This window comes from Lichenostomus cassidix, chromosome 4 (assembly GCF_008360975.1).
Source record: "Lichenostomus cassidix isolate B80296 chromosome 4, HeHo_3.0, whole genome shotgun sequence".
NCBI classification, from domain to species: Eukaryota; Metazoa; Chordata; class Aves; order Passeriformes; family Meliphagidae; genus Lichenostomus; species Lichenostomus cassidix.
In genome coordinates this window covers 14446342-14473717 of record NC_139484.1, presented here as the reverse complement: position 1 = coordinate 14473717, position 27376 = coordinate 14446342, and the positions used below count along the sequence as shown (strand labels likewise).

Below are 27376 nucleotides of genomic sequence, written 5' to 3'. Positions count from 1 at the left end.
CTAAGTATCTGGGGGATTTTCACTGTTGCTGAATTTTTTCCCCTTTCCCTGGCTTCATATCATTCATATGCTACCAAAGCAGACTTGACATTCAAGTAGGATAATGTTATCAATTTCATGTTGTACTGTACTGAGCACACTCTACTTCATTCTCCTCCTATCAGCAACAGCAAGTCAAGCAGTTATAAGTATTTGACACATTGCTGTAAATGAAAGAGAAGAATGATGTGCCTTTTTCTCATTTATTAGTATAAATAAAACTTTTTCACTATTGAGGCAACATTAATGTTAGTTTTCTTTTGTGGTGATTAAACATAAATCTGCTGCCTAAAGTTCTTACATTTTAACTTCAAGCCCATTGGCATGAAGTTTTTTCTTCTTCTTCCTCTTTTTTTTTCAATTGGGTATTTTTTTTCAATCAAACCAACTAAGACAGAAGAATTTGTCAAAAAAGTTGTCTGATTCCCCTGCATGTCACAGACCATCCTAATTCTTGCACTTACCCTGCATTAAGACAGCATATTTGATGTGACTAATGCAAATTTGTACTTTGCCATTACATATATTCTGGAAAGGTTTTTGATACTTTAGCTCTCAATTTCAAGAGCTGAAGAATTCAACATTCCTGGCCTTGGTAGTTTAGACCACTGAGTAATCATCCTTTCTGGAACATCTGTCCATAGCTGACAGGTTTTTTATGCCTTCATCAGCTGAAATAGGATTTATGCTTTCTTCCAATGGAGGCACTTGGAAAACTGCAATAAAGTCTGCTCCTAGAACTTCTCTAAGTTAAATAACTTGAACTTTTATCTGCTTGCTCCAGATTTTTCTTGTGCTCTGTCTGACTTTCAGTTGTCATTTAAAGGTAGAACACAAATTTCTAAGCAGATTTTGATGTCAATAATGCTGTGCAGAGGCTCTCTTGATACAGATGTTACTGGTAGAGCCTGGATCTACATTGGTAATAAATCTCAAATCAACAAGTCTTTTGATTGGGTGCTTATTAGCTCTTTTTAACATCAGCTTTTTTAATCAGAAATGACACAGAATTATTGATATTCTCAATTTGTAAGCCTTTATTTAATCTGATAGATTTGCTATGCTCATTTGAGGATGAAAACTACTTTGTTTCCCTAGGTCTATTTTACATAAATCCGTGATGTCTGGCGTTAATGTAATAACTTTTCATTGTTTCTGTATCAGTTGAATCCCCTGAAAATACTTCCTTTCCTTGCCTGGATCAGTATTATGCCATGTGCTGTCAGTGCCTGGTTATTCCCAGAGAGAAGTGAACAAGTGGTACCTCATTTTCCTGTGGTAGCAGTGTACAATTAAAGACTATCACTGTGTGATGAGAATGGCGCTTCTGTCTTTATGTAACCTATGAGTAAGAAATTTAATGCCTTAATGAGGTTGTTAGATCCTGTCTGTCTTGTAATGCTGATAACCACTGTGCCCAGCACCTTTCAAAAAGACTGCAGCATTACTAAGCACAATCATTTTCTTATCTCTGGCTTCACTATTTTTAGATTTACTGTAACTCATTTGAGCCCCACATACAAGTGAAGAGAAGCAAGAGTGTTTGGTTTCCCAGTCCTGCATGTCTAACTCTTGTCCCTGTGTTTCCTGCACAGGAATGAAATCAGACCCCTACATCCCAGCCCATGTGTCCTCCTGGTCATCTGCGTCTTGATCAGGTGGGGGAAGGAAGATGTAACTGTAGCATGAAACACCCTTCCCCTCTTCCAAAGCCCACTAAACTTCTCTCCAGTTTGCACATTCCTTTTCCCCAGACATGCTAACTTTCCACACCTCTAGCAATCCTACAGAAGTTAGTGCAGTTAGTGAAGCTGATTCTCTCATTTTATTCTGTTCACTTTTAAAATCCTCTTTCATGTGACCTTCTAAACAGTCCCAGCAGCTGACCCAAGCCTTCCGCCAGTAAACCATGCTGCCACAGGACCTTTTCTCTGTAAGGCTTCAGCTGTGTCTCTCTTTTGCCAGGTGCCAGAAGATCAAATTCCTAATTTGCAAGCACCCTGTAACACAAAGTAATGTAGGAGGGGTAGTAGTGGCTGTCAAGAAGTGTCTTAGGAAACTAAAATTTTTACCAGGTCATGTGGGAACAAAGTTCACATGGGTACAGATTTTGCAATTATAGAAAATGGAAACAGTCTATTTCAAGAAAAATAAAAGTTTTGCATATTTGAGCACTTCTCAGTGTGTTTTCCTTTTGACAGCATGACAGTTTGTCAGTCCCCTTTTCTTCAGTGCTAAAATTCTAGGCATAGAAGTTTTGCCTTCTAATGGAGCTTGAGGAAATCTTTGAAGTAAGGTACATTAGCATATAAACTTTGGAACTCTCTGGTTGTTCTTGGGTTGGGATAATAAATGTTTGTTCAGGTGCCCTGTGTTAGGAAGTGAGTGTTTTCTGCCTTGTCACAATACATTAACTATTGTGCCGTATTTTCATTAAAACTGATGTCGTATTATCCAAACGTGGGCTTATTTCTAATTTCTGCTCCTCCAAATTATAAATTTTGAATGTTCTTTTGATCTTGCCTGCTTTAAGTCAAAATCAAAGTGTTCCTTGCATGTACATGAATGTCTTCTTCCCTTGGGGGGATTCCTGCCTGCCTGGCAGAGGACATGGAAATGGATCAATCATCATTCACTTAACAGAGTTAAAGATTCCATGGGCTTTAACTCTTACCAATTCTGATAAAATGCTTGTTCCAGTTGCATGGCAAGCATCCGTGTTTGGTAGCCGGTGTCTAATGAGTCACTTTTTTTAAGGCTGACCAAATGGCTTGTACCTGGGCAGTGAATCTGAAGCACTCTAAATATTGTGAGTTTACTTTGTGTTAATGAACTGTGCATTTGTTTGGTGCTTATGCAATAGATTTGATAGATATGTAGATTTTTTTATTATTAATTACACATGCAAAAGCCATCTGCATAGTGATTGTGCATTAAGTAAGGTGCAAGAGCTGTTCTCCAGAACAAATGGATATTTTATGTTAGTAGGAAAAAAAAGTGTTTTGGAAAATGAGAACACACTTGAAGTAGCTGGAATTTGTGATAACCTTGAATTTTGTAAGCAGAAAGAGTATGAATAGAATGATACTGTATGCCAGGAGAAGTTTTAAAACTACATTTTCTTAGAAAATTTGCTAGGGAGAAGTGATATTTCCTACATACTGTGTGTGTGGTTTTATATAGGATTTACTTTTGGGCTTCAGTAAGATTAAATAGCGCTGGGAAAAATCAGTGTAAGAATGTTCCACAGTAGGAAGTCTGTAGGATGTGTGCAGAGGCCAGAGGGACTCATCATTTGCTTTTTTTGGTTCTTCTGCATTTAAGTGCTCATTTGCAATATTGCATTAATGTAGGGGTTTGGAATGAATTATAAAAGGAGTAGATAACAGCTTGCTTTGGCTGTAAAGCTGCACTCTCATTTTTTTGGCAGTAGGTAAAAGGGATGATTAGGAGAATGTATTTCCTGTATTTTCAAATATAAACCAGATACTCAGTCATGAAAAAATCATTCATTGTTTTCCAAAGAATTTTTTTTGCCGGTGTGAAATTGTAGTTTGGGTGGAAAACTGGGCAACGTGTTAGTTCTTATGCACAAAACAAGCATCAAAAAAGGTGATTGTATTAGTTTTTTCCCCCTCCTTCACTCCCTCCTTGGATTCTGATTATTTCTGGCTTTAAACAGATGAGATCCCCTAATGACCACATTAGTGCTTTTAATCCTTCAAAGCAGGAGTGAAAGTGCAATTACTGTACATGAATATCAAAAATACTTCCGTTTAAGCAGTCTTTTTGATGGTCCAGATTTCACACGACCTTAAGAAATGAAACTACAGTGTGCAGTTGTGGGTGGTCCGTATTCTTATTGCTGATGCTTGCAATTTTTGAGGTCATCCATTTGAATACTTAAAATGTTGTTCCTATTTAGATGTGAAAGGTCAGGGGTTTTCCAGATCCAGTGTGTAAAGACTTTTTTCCTGTTAGTGTTCTTCTCTTGATCCACTTAGAGCCACTGCTGTGTTTTCCTCTGGTGGTTGTGGTGACTTTGAATAGTTTGGAGAAGAACTTCAGTAAACAGGCAAAAATATATTCTGGTGATAGTCACATTCTGCCAGGGATGTTGTGCTGATGAGTTTCATGAGGGAGTTTTGGCTGATGTGGTAGGTAAAGTGTTGTAAGCAGAGGCCTGCATGTCCACAGAATCTCTGTTTTCTAATGAGGCTCCTTGAAGCAGAAGTGCCTTGGTGTTCCCTGTGGTCCTATAGCCTGTTTTCCAGGCTGGTATCCTGATTATCCAGTGTAGCTGACCAGCACATCCCTGGCAGATGTATGGCAGAGCGGCTGCATCCCACATCACTGGGGCCCAGGAGCATAGGAGCAAAGTGCTGTGTTCAAGAGTCAGAGGCACTTGATAACCACAGGGTTAATTCACAGACATGTCAATGCTGGCTTCATCCCCATTCACATCTCTGTGCAGCTCTTCAGAATGGGGGTCCTGCCTTCCCCTGTCTGGGAATGGAAAATACTTGGCACTGCAGGCGATGCTGGCAGAAATCTGCAAAGATTTTGCTTAAAGAGAAGCATCATTACATTTGTACAGAATGGAAGAAAGAGGTAGGAAGACCCTCAGTGTTATGCACCTGCTCAAGACAGCCTCGCACTGCCTTCCACCTACAGGGAGTTGAAACTGAGAGTGCTTTATCTAAGAATAACTCATCACAGGGACATGAAGTGGTCCTGTCCCAGCAGAAGGCGTGTGTCCCTGTTGGATTCATGTTGCACACGTAGCACAGGCAGCTTGTTCGGCAGGCCTGTCTTCCTGCTGTGCTTTTGGCTGGCTGGCCACCTCACCTTGCCTCTGATGCTTTAATACACAAAAGCAGCTGAAAAAAAAGGTGTTGTATCATCATATCAATGTTTGCTCTGTGAGCTGTGACATGATGATCCCAACTTTCTTTTGGAAAGCAGCATCCCAAACCTTTGCAGTGAGGTCAGGGCCTATGGGAGCCTGTGCGCTCGGGCCTGGTGTCTTATGGGAGCTGAAATCTTTATACTGGTGTACACGGCTCCTTCAAACATTTTCCAACACAAGCCTGCTCTTTCCATTAAAGGATTTTATGGGGCTCCCTGCACATCATATCTTGCACAGCTTACCATATTGGCTCTTAAAAGTGGCTTTGAATACAATGCCAAGGCCCCCCAGTAGCAGCTTTACAGGCTGCCGGCAAGCTGGGAAGCTGCGGTTGGCTATCTCTGTGTGAGTGGAGTCCCTTGCTGGCTTTTCCAGCTGAAATGATGAAGCATCTGTTCTGTCTAGTTTAATTAGACATGACTTCCTTCCTGAATAAGGCAGGGAGCTCCGCAGAGCTCTACAAGCTCTTGTTCCAAAGTACCTCCTTCGAAGAAAAAATGGCAATGTCTAACGCCCCTCTGTACCCACTCAGTGCCTGTGTTAAGGACTTCCTAAAAATGAAAACAAAAACTTCATCATCAAGGTAGTCCCTCTTTCTTTCAGGATACCTGGCATAAAATTATTTTTTCTTGCTTTCAGTTTTGCAAAGAACTGTCTGTACTTTATCTGGTACTCATTGTCTAAACATTGGCTTGTATACGGGTGCTGCTGAAGGGGTCTCCTGAACTCATTAGTGCTCCTGGATCATTAGATCTGGAATAACATGCTCAGAACCTTTTTGCCATTATTTTTAAGAGCCAGGTAGATGCTGCAGCCCGTAGCAGGTGATGGCAGTTTAGAGGCAGGGTGCTCACGGGCAGAAGCCTTAATTCCACTGTGCCTGCCTGCGGCAAAATCCCAAGTTTTGTCCCAGGTGCTTGCAGGATGCTATTGAAGTGCATAATGACCTCTGGTAGCCTTAGGACAAATCCAGCTCTTTTTGTGGTGGACATAAGGGCAAGGTCCTGCTCCAAACATTGCCACTAAGAAGAAACCTTTTAAGAGGTACGTATTGACAGGTAATGCAGCTTAGCATGTTTTTCTGTGTAAGTTATTTCAGTGCACAGGGAAAACTGAAATGTGTAAAACCTCCGCATCTTATTGCATAGTAATTTTAAAAGTGATGGATGTACCAACAACTGATGAATCAGGCACTTAGAGCACAGCACAGCTTGGGGTTTTTTTTTAGTAGTGATGGGAACTGAATAATATGTGTTTTTGTTCAGGAGGCTAAATATTAAAATAGGGGAAAAAACCTGAATGGTGTACAAATACACGCTATTTTTTTCTCCTCAAGAAACACAGAATTCAAATTCATCTCCTTAGTGTAAACCCCATTTAAAGATTAGAGCACTGAGGAAGCAAACACTAGATAAGCTTTAATATAACAGCAACATCATCTGGCTTTTTTTAAAGGAAGGAAGACACCTTACAGATACTATGCAAGTAAGAAACATATGAGAGAAACTTCCTAAATGAGAAGTTTGGTGCTCTGCTTGACTTGTGGGTGAAGATGAAAAGGAGAGGTTGAGAAGAAACAATTCTAGATCTAAACAGGCTTCATTACTAAAGAATACTTGCAAATTAATACTAGCGTTTTGAAGACTCTGCCAAGGTAAATTCCTTTCAGTGTAACTAGTAAAGAAGGAAGGAAGCATTCAGTTGTTTGACGCTCACAATTTGCCAATGTTGTGTTTTTATTTTATAAGAATTTTCTTCTTCGCGTTGCTGCAGTTAATACTTGGAGGGAGGAAAATACAGAAAATAAAAGCATTGAATGGAAAGGGGGGAACTTAAGAATAGGCCTGGAATGCATGTGGATCCTTTCAAACAGAAAAAACCAGGAAAAGCCAGGCAGGGCTTGGTGGTTTGATTTAGACCCAGTGCTGTGTTTTGAGTAGTTTGCCCCTCACAAACAGGTCCATAATTGTCTCTTTTGGTTACTGCTTGCTCTCCAGACCAGAAGAGCATGTCATAGTGCACTTCCAGATGTGACTTCACAGTCTCAAAACACTTCAGTGAGTCATAAAGCAGGGTGTCAGTAGCCACGTTTTTCAAGATTGTTATTTTCAGGAAAGAGCCTGGAGAGGAGGGTGTCAAGGGCTGCTCCTTGGTGGGATTGCAAAACCTCTGGCTCCAGGTTCTCATGAAGCCTGTGTAGGAATATGGCTGGAGCCTGAAATCTTGCAGCTCTGTCATGTCTACATGTTTTCCAACTTTTTTACACAAAGGCTACAGGGAACACTAGCCAACACGTGGCTTGTGTTATTTTTGAATTATTATTGCTGGATTTTGCATGTTGACTAATGTGTTACTGCTGTGGTGTATCACAGAAATAAAATGCAGCCTTGTTTTGACAGGGAAATGTATGTTACAATTTCCTTGTGATGTATTGCACTGCCTTGTTAGTTTGATATTTTCCATTAATGTGAAAGGGCAGAGCAGAGCGGAATAAGGGAGCAGAAGAGATGTTCATCTGCCATGAATTTTCCCTCTCCTTGAAAGGCTCCCATGTCCCCTACCAATTAGTCACCTTCCCTGGACTGCATGATATGCTGCCCACTCAGAGTTTAGCTGGCAGTTCACATGCAGTTTGTTCCCCTGCAAAATCCCTGCAAGCAGAGCAGCTCCACCAGTCTTTCCAGGCTGCCCTGTGGGTCTCTTGGTTGCCAGGCTTGAGAAACTGGAGTGTGTTTTTCTGAATTTAGCCAGAATATAAAGATCCAGGCATTTTCAAGTAAGTGTGATTCCGTCTATTTTCAAAGTTTATTTGAAACAGTTTATTTAGATTGCTTCAGATTGTTTTGGGGTGTTTTTTTGTCATGATTGTTGATGTGTAAGCACTCAAATTTTATGTTCGTTGCCAGGTTGCCAGGTTTGTTGAGGTTTAATTATGCCAGTAATTTATGGGCTTTACTAGAGATGGAGATTTATGGAAACAAAAATGTAGGCAATTAGATACATTAGTGTGTTTGTATTTAACTTTTAGAATAATTAACTTTAGAAGTTATTTGAACAGTTGGTAGAAGTTTTATGATGACATGGCTGTTTTATGATTTTGCAGTCAGTTTCACTTTCTCAGCATTGTTTTGTTTGCTTGTCTGTTCAGTTATTTGTCTGATTTTATTCAGTAGGAGCAGCAGTGATCACAGACATTAATTTCCTATAAAGAGCTAACATTACTCTTTTAAAAACAAAACCTTACTCCTCAAAAATACTCTTGTAAAAATTCCTCTTCCTCTTCAAAGAAAGTTTGAACAGCTGATCTTGATAGTCATGGAGAGCAAATGTATTACTTAGGTGACAGGGTTTTACTTCTACGTCAGAGCGCTGTCTCATGCAAAATAATCCTCAAGATGTGACTGAGGCTGCTCATGTCGTAGCAATAGACCAGAAGCATGCACCATTGCCTCTGGGAGGCTGAGGTTTTAGATGGTATTTGGAGTTGTATTTCAGGGGACAGGTGGAAGTAATGATGACAATTAGAATGCCTTTGATGCCGCATTTAGCAAGTGCTCTTTTACTAAAGTGGGCAGATCAAACAACAGGAAGCAGTTCCCTCACTTGTAATATGAAGCTTGGCTTTGCAGCCAGTGCTCTGAAAATCTGCCTCTCCTTTGCAGGGAGGAGCTAAACTGTTGCTTTCCTTGCTGCCCTTTCCCCCCTGGTCTCCCTGTTGGGTGTGCTCCTCTGTGCAAGTTTAATGCAGGAAACACACATGGAACCAAGTCAGTCCTTTGTCACCTGATGTACATCTCTACTACACAGCTCAAGAACCTGAAAGCCTCCTGCCCCTCCTAGGAAGCTTACATCTTGGCTGTGCTCAGGGCAAGTGAAGTGACTTCCCAAATTAGAGAATGCTGGTTATGAACTGGGGGCTATTGCATTTTTGTCCCCGTGAGTGATTTGCTCAAAAACCCTGATGGTTCCCACTATGAATGTAAGCAGATGGCAGATGCAGAATTTTGCTGAGCATATCTGTCAGAGACACCAGAAATATAACTTCTCTTCATGCTGGTCTTTGAGTGCTGGCTTTCATTGTCTCAGCTGACGTTTAACAAAGACCATTCTAATCACTTTCCATTTAGTTTGGTCACTGATAAACACATCAATGTTACAAAAACTATGTTTGCTCATAGTCAGAATTCTTTAAGATATTTGAGAAGATAAGTGCTGAAAAGTAAGGACATCTTGTTGGTCCAACTGGCTGACTGTTGTCTAGTTAAGAATTTCACACCTGCAGTCATCAAATACAATAACTGTGCTATAGACCTGAGTGCCTCAGTTACACATGCCCTTTAAAACAGGGACCCGCAGGGGAGGTGTCTCTTGTTTCCACTGACTTGTCATCTGCTGTCTTGTGCCACATTCTGTGCTGCAAATCTAAGTTACTAAAAGAGAGATGAGAGGGAATACTGATTGTGTCAACTGAATGGAAAGACTGGTTCCGTATACAATATTTTATTTCTTTTGTCTTTCTTGTGACAAAGAAAACAATGAGAGAGTGTTTTCTATAGGAAGTGTACCTGGGTTGTGTACATGCCTATGAGCAGGTGTTTGCAGTGACTTGGAGCCGCAAACACAAGCTGATATTTGCCATTCAAGCGTGAGTTCTAGCAGTTCTGTCTTTTTTTCATGTTTTTTGTATTGCAGCTATGTTTACCATATCATGTTTTGGTTGAGGTGCAGCTTTGGAGTTCAGTAATGTGACCTGTTACGTATTCAGAGCAAAAACTGTTGGGTTTTTGCATTTTCATTTATTCCTGACATGGAAAGGCATCTGCCAATTAGTCTGAAACTTTCAGGGATCCCCTGCTGTTTTTTCTCAGCTATGAACACCTTGTTAAAGTTTATTCAAAGTCAGCGCTCCATGTTGAGTTGCTGGAATACTGCATTGTTCTTTCCACTGGGATTTGGTTGATTTGAATGAACAGAGCACAGCTCCCTGCCAGGGTACCCAGTATACCAGTGACTGGTGGTTGTAAGCATGAGGGAATAGTGCAGTGGCTACCAGCAAGCAGCTACTTGGCACATCACATTGTTCATGTATTTTATAGTGGCTTCTTTTTTAAATCCTTCTGTCATCCAGGGGGATACACATGGGCATCTCACAAATAGTAACATGTATAAACTCACCAAAGCGATTATTAGGCAGTGCATATTCATATGACTGCTATAAAGCTTTTAATGCAGGGGGGTTGGACTAAATGACCTTTAAAAGGTCTCCTCTTACTCAAACTGTTCTATTATTTTACACTGTTAGGTGCGCATATTTGTGATATTTGAATAGCAGAAAATATATTCGCTGCATTTTAATAGCTTATTAGCTATTAAAATTCTCTGGTATTTTATATGGTATATCTTATATGCTATGGGTATATTTGTTCTATTTTCCATAGACATGTGGGTAAACATAAGGCATGGGTGTTCTGTTTCATAAAGGAAAGAGCAAATAGGAAAAATTCCTCTTTCATTTACATTTATAAATCAGTGTTTTCACATTGGTGGGTGGAAGGAAAAAGTTTAAAAATATTTTTTTTCCCTTAAATTGGATTTCAGTTAGCACAAGCACTATTGCGTGTGATCCCTTAATTTATGTGTGTGGCAAACTCAAAGGTGAGATGACCCAGATCTGATTGCAGTCTTGTATCAGTGTAAAGCAGATGGACAGCGGCAGCTCCCCATGCAGCCACAATGCTGTTGTCAGTGGAAGTCAGCCTGAGATCAGAATCTGAAACATTTACATATTCTAGATAAGAAGGTGAAACGTTATCTTTTGTGTTGATAGTTTTGAAGGAACTGTAAAAGAAACCACATCTTAGCTGGGTTTCTATTTGTTCTGTTTTCTACTGTCTTTTCTTTGTACTGTGAAGTACAAGGAAAAACTAAGCTAAAACATTAGCTTAAATTAGCTAAAATAAAAGGCTATCTGGTACCTGGGAACAGGAAAGGGAACTTATTCTCCACAGCCCATCTATTACCAGTGGGATATGCAGCTGGATCTCTGCAATAAATTACTGCAGGGTACCTCAGGTCCTCTCTGAGCGGGCAAAAAGGGGGTTCTGAACTGAGCTGGCAACAGAATTCTTTTTTTGTACTTCTCTGCTTTCAGGATAGACAGTAGGTATACCAATGTGATGAAATTTTGTCCTTTTTGCCTTTGTCAGGATCCTGGTTTATTGCAATGGGGCACTTGGATAAACTTGTGCCACACAGACATTTTTTCAGATGTTCCTGAAAAAAAAGAGCTTCAAATTGCCAAGAAGTGGCCTCTGGGATATGAACATGAATTTCAGAAATCTTTTTATTTAAGGTTAAATTAAAGCAGAACCAAGAGAAAAGCCACCAAAGTATTTGTTAAAACAAACAACCAACAAACAAAACTGCACAAAAGTGTGTTGAGAATGTTAGGTTTTTTTTCTTTAAAAAAAAAAGCAAAGCCTTTGCTTGGCTCTGGTGAGTATTCTCAACCTAAAGTCCAGAAGTACTAGATTTTCTTTTCAAACAGAAGGTGCCTGCTGAATGTGGATGAGGAATTGGACAAACCAATTAGCCAGAATAAATAGTAAAATGTTGCTTGGAGGCATAATGCAAGACTTCAGTCCAACAGTACTTTATAGTTAAGCAAACTTGAAAAGGAAGATAAGCTGATACAAAAGTACTGCTGCTGATTTTAGAATTGAGTTAGGCACCAGATTCTTGTATGGTTGCAAGCAAATAACTGAAACTCTAGGCTTCTATTTTCCCACATGAATACAATGAGACAGTGTTTCTTACTTTCAGGAGAGAAGTGAACATTGTTTCTCAAAAATGTCTTGTGTGTCATTAATTCCTATTGTATGGGGTTTTTCGGTGGTGGGTGGGGGTTAAACTATATCGTTTATAAGCATCTTTGTGGAATTGTTTTCATGGCATTATAGAAAAAAAGGTCTTTGCTTGAGTCTCAAATTGGAATTCTTGCATTGCACATTTGAGCAACTTTAATCTGTCATTTCGTTTAATGGAAAGTTTGCATAGAAAATCTTAGTTATTTTATAGAAAATACTGAAGAACTTTTTTTTGGTCATATAGGTTATTTCTACATTTACCTTCTGGCAGTCCATTACTGTGGATCGTATTAATTTTGTGTAATGTGAATTTTTCAAGTTTCCAGATAAACCATTTCTTTTTTATTGCAAATTGTTATGGTTTGGTTTTGTAGTGATGGACTGTATGAAATCTTCCAAATATGGGAATATATGTTTGTAAAATATTACTGAAAAAACTACTGTGATATCCCTGTCTTCTTACGTACATCCTCCAATTTTACCAGAAGTAAACACTGTGCTAAAGGAATTTGAGCTAGTTGAGACCACCTCCCATTTCCAGGTTGGTGTTTGTGTTTGATTTTGGTCATATCGAATTTGAAGCAGAAGCTCACTCAGTGAAAGAATGCAGTGCAAGAGCCTGGGTCCAGATGTTATGCTTTCCTCCCATACCAGCCTAGGCCTCTGAGACAGAGAGAATATGAGACATAGACAAAGTGCAAACTCCTCATTTCCTGAAATCTCATTGTTTAGCCCAACAAACAGGCAGGTCAATGTGCAGGTTGCAGAACTGAAACTGAACACCACCTCAGTTTCCCTGGATCAATGAAGTGTAATTTGAGGCTTGTGGTTGCCTGTCCGGCTTGGAGAACCAGCACAGAGAACAAAGGATCAACGCTGGGGCCTTCAGATATTTGAGCAGTGAAATAGTGTTGCTGCTGTTCTCTTCTGCTGGCTTTTGGCTCAGAGCTGGGCTGTTTAGGTAGGCTAGGCATACATTTTTCGTGATGGTTATGCCAGCAAGTTCTCATAGAGCAGAGGCAGCTTATACTGGCCCTGGGTAGCTTAGTTGAAGAAGAAAAACAAAACAGCAACAACAACAAAAACAAAAACTCAACCCAGGAAAGAAAAAAATATTTGAGTTCTGCAGATGTTCACATAGACTGGTGCTTACAACAGAGGTTCTTGGTCTGACTCTGTCAGTCTCTGTAAAATCAAGTCAGCAAAGAGCCCTCAGTGAACAATAAATGAAACACTTGGCTCAGGTCTGGCACTAGATGAAGATTAAAGAACAGTAGATGTAACTGGCTGTGATACCTAGTGGTATTATGGCAAGTTGTATGAAAGGTTAAGCCCATAGCTTCTGCCCTCTGTGGGAGATGGTGCATAAAAAGGTGGCCTGTCTTGACGGGAATGTTTTCGCAGTGGGGCTGCTGCTTTTTGGACAGGGAGCCTTTTTTGGTCAGTAAAAACTCAGGCTCATAGTGTTTTGTTTAACTGCAGTTCAGGGTGTTAATTTACAATTAGGCTCACTGAGTGTTCACTGGGATGTAATTGGATCCATACTTCTAGGGAGTATGTGTTTTTTGCATGTTTTTACTGAAGATCTCGTTAGAAGTTGATGGGAGTTGAGTGCATCTCAGCCCAGTCATTCACCTCTTCCTACAGCACCTAATTCAATTGATGGGGGTGTTTAGTGACAAGAAATACAGTGTCAGCAGGACCTTAATTATTTAATCTATCTAACCACAGCATGAGTGTTATGAGTAATGCATGGAAGTAGATAAAAACTCTTATATCTACATGCCTGAGCAGGAACATTGGGAAAGGAAAAAGGTACTTTTAATTAGTACATGTATGCAATGTTGTACAATTGCTGCTTAATATGTGCCACTTAAAATACGTGCCACACCATGAAAATAGTTAGAATTTTATCTGTCAGTTTGCTTAAGTGTGACTGAATTCTAATACTTATGTCAAATGTACAATATCATGTGTAATCGGGATATTTTTATGCTCTGTTGCAGATCATACCATCTTAAACTGTGAGACAAGAATATTTCTTGAAAATTAAGAGTTCTACAGGTAAGAACTGAGCTAGGTAATTTTTTTTTTATAAAGACTATTGTTGTTAATAAGCACCATCATAAAGTAAACACAGAAGTGTTTACTCTATGTGAACTACACTTTGAAAAGCTGAAGAAAAATCACTTGAGATACTCACGATGATACAATCTGTAGTAAGCAGGATAGTTGAGAAAGACAGATGTCTTTCTCAAGTTTGAATGGTGTTAGTATTTTGAATGCTTAGTTCATAGGAAGTCTGTCAATAAGGGATGTGTAAAGAATTGTCTTCTAACAGAAAAATGGGAGCTGGTTGAGAAGGTGGCTGGAGGTAATGGGCACACTGACACCAGGTGTTTGCAGCATGACTCTGGTGCAGGCTGCTTGTCACTGTCCGTCTCATTTTCAGATAAGTATTGGGAGACCTAAATTTCGTGTTCAGGAAATGTCCCTAGTCCCCTTGGGGTTATTGCTAAATAATAGCATGCCCAGCAAGTTAAGTTGTCATTCTTTGACTGATGTGTCCCCTGGGGTAAACAAGAAGTAGATCTGCAGAGCAAAAATTCAACAGCTCTTTGTTTAAACAATCTGTTAAAACTCCTGCCTTGTGCTTAAGAAAAAAGGATTTGAGTCTTTTCTGGAGGATTGTTGAAAGATTAAATAATTACTCTGTTCATAATGGGAAAACTCCCACTTTGCTGGAGATGGTGTTGTAAAGCCTTGTAGTCAGAGCTGACATAAAACCAAAATGTGAGCAGCTTTACCTTATCACATAATGGGGTGGGGGTTGTGCATTTTTTTGCTTCTGATGCAGCCTGGTACAATGCAGTTCACTTGACCCCAAGGACAGAGAAATACAGAAATTTGATAGGTGCTTACAAAATATATGAAGATGCTCTCAAAGTTATGAACTGTCAATCCACTTTTCCAGGCCACTGAAAACTTTGTGAGCTGTTTAATCTACAGAGCCCTCACCATTCTTTCAGTTTCTTCCTTTTGTATACACCTATTTAATCTTAAAACTTCTTAACACAATACAGGAAGTTGTTGAAATTGGAGAATGAAACATTTTTCCATACGCAGATAGCGCTTCCTGGCTGCACCATATTCTGTTACTTTGCCTCAGTATCATAAAGAGCCTGAAATCGAGAAATTGTTCTGAAGTTCCTTTGGGTTTACATTCTTGGAACTTTTCCTAGGGCAATTTCACAACTTAATTTGCATTTGGTGTTAGAAAATTTATAAGACTCTGGTGCTTTGTTACTTATACCTAGATTTTGAAGGGAAAAAGAATGAATGCCTGTGAAGTTTAAAATAAAGTTGTAGCCTTTTCTTATAAAAATGGATGTGCTAACATTGAAATGCCAGTAAATTGCATGGAGGTATTAAAAAAAGAAAAAGCTCTGTTATCTTCCAAACATTATAAACTAAATAAATGAACTAAGCATAATCTTTCCTATGTTTATCTTTATTTATATAAGAATATGGTATATAAGAATTTTTAAGACTGTTAAAATGCTATTAATTTTCTGTGTTCTGTCACAAATATTTGTCTTCCCATGCTTGTAGAAAATGAATCTTTTTATTATTAGCTGTTCAAGCATGTCTTAAGCTAAGTTTAGAAATATTTCCTTTAATAAAGAACTTCTTTTAATGTTGTTTTTTTTAAACCTTGTAAGGTTAGTAATTTATTTACCCTATTTAACTACATGATAGCAAATGCTGTTCCTGCTTCTACAGTATCCTAGTTAATTATTATCTGCTTGAATCTGAAATTAGTAGAAAGATAATAGTAGAACCAATGTAATTGTGAGGATGCATACATAATTAAGAAACTGTTGTAATTCAAAGGCTATATAGCAATATTTCATTTGTATCCCTGCACCACCATTAATTACTGGAAAAAAATCAATAGTAAATGATAGAAAAAAGTATTAATAACTCTGGTGCTTCATGCATTGCATACCTGAAGAACTCATTTGAGCTTGGCTTTGCTTTGAGGAGAACTTTAACTTAGTTGTTGTTATTCCATTGATATTTCTTCCATGGAAATTAATAATAATAATATAACATCAAACCTAATAACTTAATGTGAAATATTTTTTGTTAATATTTCACATGGAACCAATGTACCTGAGGAAAGGATATAGCAGTATACAGAAAATTGTTGCTCTATGCCCTGGATTTGAAACCACTGAGATTATTGAGCTGATTGTCACTTGGGCCTGTACTGAGTTGTCTTAGGTTTCAGGTGGTTGTGCTCCCTATTTCTTCTGGGAGCAGGGCCCAGGGAGATAAAAGACAGAGGCAGCTGTCAAAGTGGTTTAGCTTTGTAAGCTGGTGTCACAGACAGAGTCATGAGAAAGACAGCAATAGTCTAAGGGAAATAGAAGGATGGGGAGGGTGGGATGGGCAGAGGAGAGCAGAGCAGTCCCTTCTCTGGCAACCTACTCTCCTCTGATCTCAGCTGTGTCATAAAACTTCTCTTTGCAACTTGGTGAGGAATTCTCCAGTCTGATGAGCATGGCAGAATAAAGGGGTGAGTGTCGTACTAGTGAGAGGCCCCATGAAACATCTCCATCCCACTAGCTCCTGAGGAAAATATGCCCCAAGCCTTTCTCCAGCTCAGATCTCTGTTAAGAGTTCTGTTCTTCCTCCTTCTGAATCCTTTTGGCAGATTCACTTTACGTCATCCTCTGGGGATTTGATTAATTTGCTATTATTGGCCGAGTCTTGCAAACCCCTGCGCTCAAGGTTGGCAAGTGTGCTGTTAAATCTTGGTACAGAGGAGTTCTCCACCTGCACATTCAACCTATGGCATCCTTACTGTCTGGGACAATACACCCAAACTGTGTTTGTTTGATGAATAAGTGGCACCAGAATGTGAAATCCATCCTATTAGCAGAGTTAATAAATTTAATCAGTATAGAACTTTTAAGCAGATTTTACCATATGCCTTAGAATCCTAGTTTAAATTAAATTTGCTCAAAATGGAAATCTAGATTCAAGCTGACATCATAACATATGACCTCCACTAGCTATGAAAATTGAAAACATGAGACAAGGACATCAGTCACTGAATAGTTTATAAGCTGCCCTGAATGTTCATCTGAAATGTTAACACTATTTTATTATACCCAATAGCAGCTTAAAGTAAAATTTTATGAACACTGTGGGGTGCCAAAGATAAGGCATTCAGGCTCATTGTATCATACCCTGGCTCAAATCTTTTGAGCCTTTGGTGAAGTCCACAGAGCTGCTCACATGTCTAAACTATTGCTTTTAGTGCATGCATAACCTACCTATTTTCCTGGGACTGGAAATGTGAGCAGGATAGTGGGGATCAGAATTAGCCAGCTAGACTTGTGTGGACGCAAATTTGTTCATAAATACCCATTTGCAGGAGGAAGTGTTTAATGGCCTCAGCATGGAAGTGTCTGTATGTTAGGGTTGTTGTTTTCTGGGGTTTTTAATTTTGCTTAGCAATTTGAATTTTGGATTGGAGTTCTGATAGGTGGTTTTTTTTGTTTGTTTTTTGGGGTTTTTTTGGGTTTTTTTTAGAGATAGCTGTAGTAGTAATGCTGAATGTAGCTGAATATGGAGTAGACAGAGCAGCATACCTTACTTCTGCAAAACTGACAAGGGCTGTCATCAAACAGATCTCTTCAGATGACTTGATGGAAATACCACTTTAAACCAATTTGTAGTTTCATTAATTTTTTGAGTCTTGATGTATTTTCATTGACTATGGTTTTGTGTTCCTGGTATTTTATAATTAGCAGGTACAAAATCTATTTGATGGTTTGAAAAGAAAGAAATTTAAACATGTCTTTTTAACTTCAACTTGATCAGAAATTTATAATGCTTCATCTATACATGTGAACTCCTCAGTGTAACCCAGAACACTCAAAATTTCATGTCATATATAGTTGACTTAGTGTGGTCTGTAAAAAAACACAAGGTAAGTTGGATCATTAGTTTCCAGACTATTCAATGCTACTTTTTTGCTGGGAGAGCTTCTTTGTTCCTATGTAGCTTGAGCCAGTGATTTAAAAATGGATTTAAATGCTTTTATAGGTGAAAGTGAACTTAATTGACAGTGAGCTGGTTGTAGCTTTTGTATTTTGCTTTATTGGGTAGTTCCAGTGGTAAACTGATTTTATTGAAGTAAATCTATGAAATTACCTTAATTGCCTGATCTCAATAATATTTTTAAGGAACTCCACTATTTGCCTGTTTTTATTTTAATGTTAGATATATAGTGCAGCTTGTATATGCATATTGTTTGAAGGTTTTGAATGGCTTGCCTGTCTGATTCGTTTTAATAGATTCCAGCCTTTTTCCATGACATCATTATTGTAACAGACTTCCTAGAAAATATGAACAGCTGCTGTGTATTTTTTCCTGTGTTTGATATTAAAACTGTAGCAGCTATTCTGTTCTTTACAAATGACAGCAATAGGCTTGTCTGATGTAAAACAAAATGAGAAAAAGTCAAAGTAAGGAGCTGTGATACTGTTAACAGGCCAGTAATATAACAGGTCCCCATGTATGAATCATTTCATAATGCAATAAGGGATTACTTATGCTGCTGTCATACTGGTCAAAGGTTGGTCCCATTTCCTTCCCCCCTCCTCCTGAACTAAACTGTGCATCATTAAAGATGATGAAAACAGTATTGTGCTCAGCTTCCTGGCCCAGATGGCAATTTGCATGAAGAATTTTATTGTAATTTTTTTCCCTAATATTCTGATGCAGACTGTGCATAGAGGTTTTAAGTTCTTTTCAGTTCAGGTCAAGATGACTTGCTTCCTTTTTTCTCTGCTCATCTTAGCATTCTTGTCTTAGAGGCCTCTTAACATGGAGCCTGGAGTATTAAATAGAACTAGGAATTCATGAATCTTGTTGTTACACCTAATTTTCTATCTTGCTCCATCTGTAAATACTGTAAATAGCTGAGAGGTGTCAAAGAGTGATGTGGACCTTTAGATCATTGTCTGGAATACCTTGGTTGGAGTTTTAGTGTCTTTTAGACAACTTGTGCAAAACAACTGTGACGTCTGGCACATTTCATGCCTCAATATCCTCATCTGACACAACAAAACCAGCAGGTAAAAAGAAAACTGAATAGAAACACACAACACTGTGTGGCTCACCTAGAGACCAGACAAGTCTTACAGTGTAATATGGCCATAAGACAACCCATCATCCATTAATGCTGTTATCTCAGTCCAGTGCTTTTTGGAGTGCCTTCTCCCTCCATTTGAAAATAAGTCACCTGTGTATTTTCTCCTGCATGTGGGGGGAAAAAAGCAGCAACTAAGTATCTTTCTTCTTAATGATGCACGGAGATGATCTATATGCCAGGTATGTGGCTGTGAGCTGACTGAAAAGTGCGCAAAGAAAATCAATGCTAACCTTGCAATGAGAAGTTAGATGAGGATGGGCTATGTTGCTCCTGTCTGTGGTGTTCATCAAATGGTGCCTGTTTTGCAGAGCACGTAGAGAAACAATTTCATGAACAAAAGAACTAATACCTTTTGGCAATTATCAGTTACAAGCCCTCTTCATCTGTTAAGGACTTCACAGAAGACTGCTTGACCTATTCTCCACTCATGTTCTAAAGCAGTTTTGAAAGCACGTAAATAATATTAATTAATTAATATGGTTGATATCTGTGGCTTCTGGGCTGTACCAGTTCCTGGATGGGAAGACAGCTTCAAGGCACACAAACCTGTTTGAAGGTCAGCTCACAACAGGTTAACAAAAATGCAGTCTTATCCCAATATTAGGTAATTTCTGAAGCTCATTTTTTTGGTCTTCTCCTTCTTGTTTACATTGAAATGAGTGTAAAAGTCTGATATTCGGTGGAAGAAAATTAGTGTCTCATTTTCACTTAGTTTTTGTAGGTAATTATAAAGCAATGTGAAGAAAATACATGTTATGTATAAAGTATTTTGAAACTGTAGTTCTTATCATACCACTTTTGCTTGGAAGGAAAAGGAAAAGAGGAAAAAGTTTTTCTCATTACCTTAAAATTCCCCAGTATAGGGAAAGCTGTAGGGACTTAATTGTACTGATTTTAGCTTACTATTTTTCTTTTTTAAAGCATGCAGAAATTAATTTCTTCCTTCCCCTTCTCTCAACCCCTGTATCATTTTCAAAATTATAGTCCTCTGGTATTGCATTTCTGGTCAGTCTGGCTTATTTCAGGTGTACAGTCAGGCTGTGGATTGTTTTAGTAGTTCATTTCTGTAAATAAACTTCTTTAGAAAATAATTTTTCTACTTCCTACCCCCAAAAGAAGGTTCAAGAGAGTAACTGATACTTGCATAAATACATATTAATAGGTTTTAAATATGTCAGAGAGAAATATTTCCCAGATCAGTTTAAAAAAATTCTGCTTACAAAAAAACTTCTACTTACAAAATAAATATGTTTTGTAGCTGTGGTTTTTATTTAAAAAATGCAAAAATCAACCATCCTCTAGAGGTGAAACACTTCTTGGTGAAAAACAATTTTGCAGTTGTTGATTACAATATATAAAGTGTTAAGGAATTTTATAATAATTACCACATCCATTCTGATTTGTGTGACAAAGCAAAACTGTGGAGCAATTCCACTGAAATTAATGTAGTTAATCAATAGCTACACCACTGAGTCAAATAGTAATATGCATCATTCATTTGTAATTTGAATGCCAACAAATCTGTAAAATAAATTTCTACCCTTCTTCAGACATGTAATGGAAAATGTTTTGCATTTTTCTTCAAAGACCTCTGAAATAAAACTCTGAATATGTCTTGGTAATAGCAGTCCAAAACCTGTAATTAACTGAAAAATTACTGAATTTTGGCTTTCTTCTGACACCCTTTTTACAGTGAATTGGCTTACCTTTGAGTAGAGAGAGCAGTGAAGGGTATTTAAATATGGCCTGTTTTATAATAAATAACAGTGTATTTTAAATTAAGGACGAGAACTGATTTTTTTCATTTGCAGTACAAATGCTTTTCAATTAGATTTGTGCTAAACTTAATGGCAGACTATGGAAAGAAAAGTACAACTTAATAGGCTGAACATGATCTTCCAGGTATTTTTGCATCTCCTAGCATCAGTGGCTGCCCATGCTGCAGGTTGGTCAGGAGCTTCATCTGTTCCACCAGAAGTACTCAGAGCACCAAAATACATAAGACACAAAGACTTTCCTTGAAGCCCACAAGTTTACTGATTTCTGTGTTTTTCTCTCTGCTTATGTGAATGTGATATCCTCATGATAAACCCTTTAGGGTGCAGTTCACATGCATCACTTGCCAAGACGAATGGGGATTTTTACTTTGGCCTTCATCACCATCAGCTTTACACTGGCCCATGTTGACAACGAGCACAATCTATAGTAAACTATTGCCTTTAAAAATGGTTGCCTTTTTTCTATGAAATCAGTTGATGCCTGTTAGAGCAAATGCAGAAGTCTGTACTGCAAACCATCAGTACTAAAGTAATGGTAATAGTATTGCTGTTATAGCCATGATACTCAAAGACTGGTGAGGGGGGCAGGGTTTGCACAGAGAAGTAATATCTTTTATTAGATGAACCAATATAGTTGGAAAAAACAGATACTTCAGACAAACAAATCCTCCTTCAGGACTAGGCGGGAAAGGCTTTCTATGCCCAGAAGCTTGTCTGTTTTTTCCAGCTGTATCAGTTGGTCTAATAAAAGATATTGCCTCTCCCTATAAAATCTGCCCAACCGAAACATAAGAATTCCTGTCGGCCCTTTAACAGAAAAGCCTGCTGCAGCATGGGCACGGTGCTTTGCTGGATTTCATGGGCCATACTTCTGCTCATGCCTTACCTGCCCTGCACTTCTCAAACATGGTGCAGAAAGGGAGAATATGTCCAGTTAAAAGGGTGGCTTTTTAGACACAGACTGACGAAGCTAATCAGAGCTGTTGGGTTATTGCTTTCCTTAGGTTTAGCTTAAATTGTTGATGGAAAGGAAATTCTGCCCTCTATGGAGTCTGTTTCTTTCTCCCCACTTGAGAGATATGGGTCCAGTAGCTCCTGTTAATGCTGTATATTACAATGGTTACAGAAGGGAAAATTGTTCACTGGTCATTCCTCTGCTTTTCTGATGAGTCTGATATTTGTAATGTGCTTAGATCAGTAGTGATAATACTCTCCCGGTAGCTGGTCATAAGTCTCTTGTTTAAATTTCAAAAGGGCTCCAGGACTCTCCTTGCAGAAAACAGAAGACAAAAATATTCGGTGGCTTGACGGGAAGTGTGTCTAAAGGGATCTGCTGTAATGTAAAAACAAAAGGAGCAGTGTTTCTAGCTAGAGCACCAAACATCTTGGAGTCCACTGTGGAAAATGTTTATAGTGTTGTATAGTTTTTATTAGCACAGATTGAAGGAAAACAGCTTATTGAGTGACTTTTGGGGACTAGATCTTGTACCAGTGGACTATCCAATAGTGGTCAAAGAAAACCCCTCTCTGCTGTGGGGTGGGGAGCAGGGAATCTCTAAGGAGTACTCAGCTTTCTTGTACAATATACGAGGACAAATTCTGCTTTTGGACTCATTGAGGGTTCTGAATTTGCTGAGGGGACTTGGGTTGCAATGTCAGGAGGCAGTGTGGGTGCCCTTGGGCACGCAGATTATCAGGCTCCAGGTACTCCCAAGTCCTTTCACAGGGACACTGCAAAAACAGTGGAGCTGTTGCCTTGGCACTCCTCCACTCCCAAGATGCCTCATATCAAGTGTTTACTTGGGCTGGTTTTTAGCTGACATTCTCTTAGTGTGTTTTGCACAGCGTCTCCTCAGTGTGGTGGGCAGTAACCTGTGCACAGCGGTCTCTTGTCTCTGCACTGAACCACATGTGATAACTGTAGGGCCTTCACCCTTCTTGGAAGGTTTTATCTCTTCTCGAGCAATAAATATTATTAAAGCACCAAAGTTCAGTAGCAAGACCATTAATTTGTTTAATTGTCTCAGGCATCTTCATTGCTTTTACTGTGCTATACCAATGCCAGCTGTTGCTGAAGGCTGCAGCTTCAGGGTGAGCCTCAGGCTGCCCTGGAGTCCCAAGACAGTTTGGCTTTTACGCCCCTGCAGCAAGAGAACAAATAGTTCTCTCTGCACATTGCAGAATGAGGTGTGAGTGAGCTGTCATGTCATCTCAAGGAACTGGACCAGAGAGTGAGGCTGCAGCCAGGGCTTGAAAAATGTAGCCTGTGCTGCAGTGCCAGAGCAAAAAATAGTTGGGCTGGCATTCTTCCTGTTGTGTTCAGAGGCAGTGACTGATGAGGACTTGGATTTGAAAATCAGAAAAAGAGATGCCTCTGTGTTAAATCTATATGTAGACCAAAAATGAGCATGGAAAGTAAGGTGTGAGGGAGAAAAAGAGAGAAGTGTGTTTTGCCAAATGCTGCTTTCATGCCATGCATTGTGTCCCTTACTCTTCTGCCTCCTGAAGAAAAGTGTATGCCTTGTTTGGTTTCAGTCAGTGTGCGCTGGTCCACTTCCTCTTGTAGATCACTAAGTAACTTCCAAGCCTTTAGTGATTTTTCTAGCTGTGCTGCCACAGGACTGTGATAAGTGCCAGGGTGGGACTATCCATGATATCAATATTCAGGTAGGATGTGACAAATTGGCCTGAAAAGAGCCTAAACCCTAATGTTCTGTAGCAAATAGGAGGAAGACATCCTTCTGCTTTGAATTCCATGGTGTTGTCATTGCTGCTCACCTGCCGTGCTGTGCTGCATCCTTGCAGGCAGCTGTTTCTTGATGCTCTTGATGCATCTTACATGGTTCTTACGAACAGCCGTGAGCTGCTGCAGCTTGTCACACACCTCCACAGCCGAAGAGGTATCAAAAAAATTGTTTACTTGCTTGCAAACATGAGAAGCCAGCTAGGATGGTTACTACACATTCGTGTTTGGAAGATCATTTTGCAGCCGAAAGGAAGCTAAGAATCTGGAAAAACTTTGGTATTTGGCTAGCTGAGTGGGTGGGTAGCTTGTTTACAAGCCTTGATTAAAGCACAATGTGTTGGTGAACAAGGATGGAGAAACAAAACAACGTAATTATAGTGTGAAGTATTTCTTAGGAGCTGAAATACTGATATATACAGTGACATGCCTAAATTTAAGGTGAAAATCTGATACAAGCAAATGAATGGCACCTTTGGCCAAGAAAGTCAAGGAGAGAAACAGAAAACGTGGTCTGAATCAGCAGACTAGAGATGCTAACACAGGCAGTCATGTGTAAGGCCTGTGTGTGTGGGACAAATCAGTGTCACCCAAATCTCTCTTTAAAAAGTAATGAAACACAAAGCCACCACCATGAAAGCTTAATGTGCAAAGTCTGCTTTAAATTACACTGCAGTGTACAGGCACTCTGAATGCTTGCAACTGGTGCTTCACTGAACATAATGAGGTATGTATGGTAGCCATTCAAAGATAAAATTTCTAATATATGTAATTTATAGCATAGTCTTGTTGACTTTTGCCAAATCCAGGCTAATAATAATAAATAATATTTAACATTTTTGGTGATGTAACTAGCTTGGAAGCCAACCTGTTGAATCTGAATAGCTTTTTCGTGATAAAATACCAGCATCAAAAATTAAGGGGCCAGTGAGGTTTGACATGAAATCTGCTTGGTTTATACCTGCACACCAGTTTTCATGTAATTACTTTGAAGGTTGTGGAGACTGAAAAAAATCCACTGGATTTGTTCTCTTTGATAAATTAAAGGTAACTATAGCTTATATTATTTTAACGTTTTCCAAGAAGATTCTTGCAACATTTATCTCTTGTCCTTATCCATATCCTCTTGACTAATGTTTCATTTCTAGGTTTTAGCAGTTAGCTTCATTTCTCTTCTTTAGCAAAATTCCCTACTTTCTTCTTCTCCCCGTAAGTTAGTAGGTGAGACTTGCTTCTAATTGCCATAAAACATGAATTTTTGCACATATACGTTAATCCTATTTTTTAATATTAGCCTTTTGGAAACACTTCAGTGATTTTTTTCTCTCCAGAAGACTTTTAAAATGTTTCCTCTTCTTCTTCTTCTTCTTGAGGATTCTCCATTATGTATTCTTACATCACTTTGTACTATACAGACAGGAGCCTCACTCTTTTCCACAGCCATGCACACCTTGTGCTTTAAAAAACTGACCCATTCTTTATGCATGCTTCCCTTCTCCTGGCTGGGAATTACATGCTTTAAGTCTCTGCTCTCCCATGTTAATTCTGGCTAAGTTGACTGGTGTTACTCCTTTTCCTTAGTAAATCCGTTAATTCCAAATTCTTCATCTGCCTCTGAAGAAACTTAGAGCCTCTTCTTCTGGGTTGTTTGCTTCTCTTCCATCATGGGTGACTGAATCTTTCCCTTTTTTTCTGGTGATAATCCAGGAGCTGCCTCCTCTCTGTTCTTCTCTCATCTCTTTGTTTATTTTAGAGGAGATAGAAGTGCTTTTGTCTAATGTCAGTCCGGTGAGGCACATGTTATCTAATCAATGACATTTTCTGGAGATTTGAAACCTTCTGGCTCCAGTTGTGCTAAGTATCTGACATTTTTCCTTTGGACTCCATATCTTCCTTTCATTGGAAGGGGATATAAAAACCCCAAACACCTTTTTATCACAAGATATTATGACTAAAATTATTTTTCTCTGTCTCAGCTCCTGCTTGTAGAAAACATAATTGCAAGTTTAAGAAATGCTATCTTTCTTTAAAAACATGACTCCTTGAATACTGCATTTATTCCTTAGTAAAAAAGGGTATTTTTCCAGACAAAATAATGTCTACGTGTCATTTCCAGAATGTTTCCATTCAAAATTTTGCCTATTTGTAGCTACTCTTTGAGCCACTTTATTTTCAGTTTAATGATGAAAGCATTTTTCCTCAAGAAAAATAGTATATAATCAGCAAATAAACTAACAATTTATCATGGTCACCCAGAAGTTAAAAAGCCAGCCAGATTTTAGTGTTTTGGAGTAGCTAAAATGCCAGCTGTGTCAGGCTTGTTTACCTGTCTTAATGCTTTTAAAGCACTCATGACTGCTAAGCAAAGTGTTCATTCTTAGCATGAAGAGCAAAAAGGCAAAATATTCCATATTATTGAAAGATTTTATTTTTATTCCTCTATTTTTTTTTCAGTGAGTAAATGCCACCTCTCTTCCTCCCAGCTGAATGTTTTTGTGCTGACACCCTTTTGTCCACTTGGACCAAAGTTGCCAGCTGCACATGTGGCTGAGCCATGGGTGTTTGCTGCAGGAGAGATGAGATGAGGATTTTATCACAGGTTCTGTGAAGCTGATACATGGTGGCACAGCACATCATGCAAGGAATTATTTTATGGGCCTTCACTTTTGAGTGCCCAATTTGTTTTGACTCCTACAGCTTGAACATTTCTCAAATGCTGTGTGAGATATTAATACAACATTCCTCTGAGACTGGTTTCCCACCAGGATTTTGTGACCCCTATGAACATCTGTAAGTCCATTCATTAGTAATGTTCAATTGCTATTGACCAGCCTAACTCCTGTGATGCTTGGAAGTAAAAAGACACTAAGTTTCTGCAAGAAAGCTAGAAACTGTCAAAGAGACACAGAGGGCCAAAGTAGTATGCCCCTTGAATTTCTTATGTGTGTATATGTATTTGTATATATAAGGATCCATATGCATAAAAGTGCTATATCAAAACTCTAAAGTGTCTTTACATTTACTAGTTGTGGCTTTTTAAGCTACAAGAAAACTACAGAGACACACTTTCCTATGCTGCTGGCTTCCCAGATAGCTGGACAAAATTTGCTTGCTTGTGTTTACAAGCAAACACATACAGGTAATCAGATTTTAATCAGTTTACATAATTATAGGGAGAGAGAGATGTTTGATAGCTTCATTGTTTAACCCCATGGGCCATAATTGTCTTTCTTACCACATGTTTACCCTTGCTGTATAGTCATAAAATCAGTTTGCAGCTACATGAAATGGGACACAGAACAGCTTTTCCTCTCTTTTTTTTGGCATTGTTTTCAGTTACTAACCAGTCAGCAAAGGTTTGGAAGTGATATAGGTATAATGCAGGGAAATTGTAATATAAGATTTGTTTTCAAAAGGAAATAGCCAATGGCTTCTTGAACTTTGAAGTCTCATTTTTAACAATTTAACAGAACACATGGATTTGTGTTCATTACATTTTATCCCTTTGGAAAAACATGCTGAAAAGAGTGGTGTAGAATGAGTCCAAAACTGAATAATTGTGGAAATATCCATATCTGACTTAATAAATTATAATCTGTGGTCAACCAAAAATTGTGGTACACACTGAAAAATTTTCCATTCATTTCTTAAGATGTTTCTTCTTTCTGCCTCTTTGTCTAATCCATCATTAAGATCAGGTGCATTTTCAATGTCTTTATATAGCTTGTTTCGGAAGATTCTTTTGTTGTCAACCCACCTCCCCTTTTCCATGGCTTTTTTTTTTTTTAAATTATTTTTTTTTTTTTTTTC

The 27376-nt window shown here is 38.7% G+C and overlaps 1 protein-coding gene across 1 annotated transcript in view; it reads left to right on the top strand.

Annotated features, from left to right (window-relative positions):
• BMPR1B (bone morphogenetic protein receptor type 1B) overlaps positions 1-27376 on the top strand; it is a 227242-nt gene that overhangs the window by 74889 nt on the left and 124977 nt on the right. The window contains exon 3 of the mRNA XM_085057976.1: positions 13821-13878. The gene's annotated coding sequence lies outside the window, so the exon portion shown is untranslated. The remainder of the gene's footprint in view (positions 1-13820; positions 13879-27376) is intronic.